Here is a 3,277-nt window from a genome sequence, read left to right as displayed (position 1 = left end):
TAAGATATTTACATAGTGGAGACTTTTAAACAGTAAAGCCCACGAGAAAACTGGTCACGTGCAGTCCTATGACTAAACATCATTATTACATAGTGGATGATTTTTATGATAAGCCCACGAGAACCTTTATTAGTCTCCCAAGTGTGTAGTCCTTGGAAACCTTATCTTGGAATATCTACATGAGTCCCAAGCCTTTGTATGTATTCTTCGTACAATCATTAGATTTCTTAGAAAAATTTGGTGTTTTATCTTGGTCATGACTAAACATTCATGGTGTCTTTTCATAAAGTAACCAAGAATTCAGTTGTTTGGGTAATTTTTTAAATCCCCAATAGTTTTACAAGGAGTGTACCACCACTCAGTTAAGAATCCACAATCATTAAATTCTATCTGGAAATATTTTTGGGAGAAGAAAGGGTCCATAGCTGTTTTGTTAATACCAAAATCAACCCACCATTGTTGAAACCATTCACACTGTCTCTTTCTTTGTGTAGTCCATGTAACTCCAAATTTTACTCTAGTAAAATGAGTTTCATCCTTCCCGTCTACATTCATAATATCCCACCATAGTTTTTTGTAGTTTGAGAAATTATAAATAGTATCTGGGAAGACAATGAATAGATCACCTTGTGGCCACATTCCAGACATATCATACCATTTTGGCCATCTGGTTTGATTGATAGCAAAAAACTTATTGAAGACTCTTTTTTAACTGCTTCCTTCTATCCAGATTACATTGATATCTCGAAAATCCTTGCTTAGGGATTCTTCGGCCAAATGAGTAGCTAACATACTCCGTTGATACACCATGTCATGTATCCACTTACTACCTTTGGGGTAGATATTTCTTTCTGGTACTAGATGTTATATATCTGCATGAGATTGTAGGTTTGCATCTAGTATCTTTGTATTTCTTAGCTGCCATGTAGGTTTCCACCTTGTACAGTATTCTTCCCAACTTTGTGTATCAGGAATGCTTCTTAGAATTTTTGTATGCTGGGAAGGATCCCATTCTGTTACTATTAACATGACATTATCTTTTTGACTGAGGTATTCTCTACTCAAAAATTCAGGTAAACAATTCTTTTCTCCCTTAATGTGTTCGACTTCAAAGTTGAAATTTGCAAATAGAGCCTGCCACCTTGCAAACTTAGCTTCTCTAGGTTTCTTTATGTCTTTGTTGAGGACCTTTTTTAGTGTAGAGGCATCAATCCTTAAAATATATATATATATATATATATATATATATATATATATATAGATATTTTTTTCCACTGGAAAAATCGTAATCTTTTCATTGATTGGAAAAAATTACATGTTGTAGATGCGGTTAGCATATGCTGTATGTTCTTCCACCACACATGTGGGTAGCTGTAGCTTCTATTACAATCTAAAATAATAAAAAATGCATCCTATAGGATGTTCTGTATCGTCATATATATATGTTGCCACGCAGGGCTATCAGTTGTTTTCTTTTTCAGCTATATACAAAAATGTTCCAAAAATAAATATCAGATCATAAACATTTTCATGGGCTGGCTGCCCTGTGATACTGTGCATCTATATACGGACGGTGGTAGTACTGGTATGCATTGGCGCCTCGCTGCTCCTGTATCATCCACTCGCCTCTGGGAAGTGCCGTGGCCTCCTTGGATAGTTGGTCGGCACTGTTGTTGTGTTCCCTGTAGATATGATTGCAAGAGATATCATTAAATTGTGCCTTCAATAAATTTATTTCATCCAATATGCTGCTGAGTGTGTGAGTGTGACATGCAGTATTATTATTGAACCAATCTATGATAATCTTTGAATCCCCATATATGCTCAGATGCATGCAATTGTGGCTCAAAGCAAAATGTAGAAGATGGCGAAGGGTGATGAGCTCAGCGAAATTGTTTGAACCAGCACCCAATCCCAGCTTAGCTTTGTAGAAATGCTGTTCAGATTTGTATAGAAGAAAACCCCCCCCACAACCTTGCTGTTGGGCAGCACCATCGAAAAAAGCCCATGGGCTGTTTTGATTGATGTGGGGAGGGTCATGAGGACGACGGGACTTTGGCTGCATAGGCTCCGGTATTTCGTTAAAGACAGTAATGATCTTTGCAGAGAGTTGAGGCCAGGGTACCGTTTTATCCTCAAAGGTCAAACAGTTCCGAGTTAGCTAGAGGTACCAACATATGATGATGGGCAAACTTTGCAATTTTGAGTTCCTGTGTTGTTGGTACCAATTTTCCCATATAATATTTATGTCATCTCCATCCCATCGACCTGAGAATCGAATATCAGAGGAAATGGATTGCCAAATGTGAGTCAGAACAGGGCATTGCAGAAAAAGGTGTACACATGATTCAGCTGCCTGTTTACATAAGATACACCAGGATGGTCCATGGACCGCGCGTCTCATATATATATATATATATATATATATATATATATATATTATGGATTAGGTGGACATCAAATTTTTCAATGCAGTTCCATGTTGCTTTGACTTCCTTTTCTATAGTAGAGTAGTTCTTTTCAGATGGGCTCCAGGTTCCTGAGACGAACTAGACAAATTTTTCTTCTCCTTCTTCTGCTTTAGAATTCCTCGCTACCCTGGGTCGCTAGCATTTGTTTCAACAATTTTGAAAGAACCTTCATCAGCGATATGAAGAATAGGGAGAGTTTTTACCTTATTTTTTATTCTTTTGATTACTTCTATGTGTGGATGAGACCATGGTTGTGGATGTTTTTGTAACCTTTGATTAAGTAATATTCTATCTTTGGCACAATGTTTATAAAAACTGATCACGTAGTTCAAGCATCCTAAAGATATTTGTAGCTAAGTTTTTTCAGTGATAATATTTGGAAATTTATCAGCAAATTCTAGAGCATGCTTTTGCAGTGTGATCTACCCATCTTTAATTGTGTGGCCTAAGAAATTGATACTTGTTTGAAAAAGTTCAATCTTTTTCTTACTGAGAAGCAACCCATTATTGTTGACCAGTTGTACAAATTTTTGAACATGCTTGAAGTGTTCATGGAAATTTTTGGAGAATATAAGCACATCATCAATATATACCAATAACCAATCAAAATATGGTTTAAAAATCGTGTCCATGACCTTTTGGAATTTGGAGGGAGCATGCTTTAGCCCAAAAGGCATCACATTCCATTCATAGTGTCCTGTTGGGACACTAAAAGTTGTTTTAAATTTATCAAATTCTTGGATTGCCACTTGCTAGAAACCTGATTTCATATCAAATTTGGAAAATAATTTAGCCCCTGCAATCCT

The sequence above is a fragment of the Pinus tabuliformis genome, chromosome Q (genome assembly GCF_031772625.1).
Source record: "Pinus tabuliformis cultivar Carrire ecotype Pingquan chromosome Q, CPIR1, whole genome shotgun sequence".
In the NCBI taxonomy this organism is placed as follows: Eukaryota; Viridiplantae; Streptophyta; class Pinopsida; order Pinales; family Pinaceae; genus Pinus; species Pinus tabuliformis.
The sequence above is the reverse complement of the archived record's forward strand: the minus strand, read 5'-3'. Positions refer to the sequence as shown.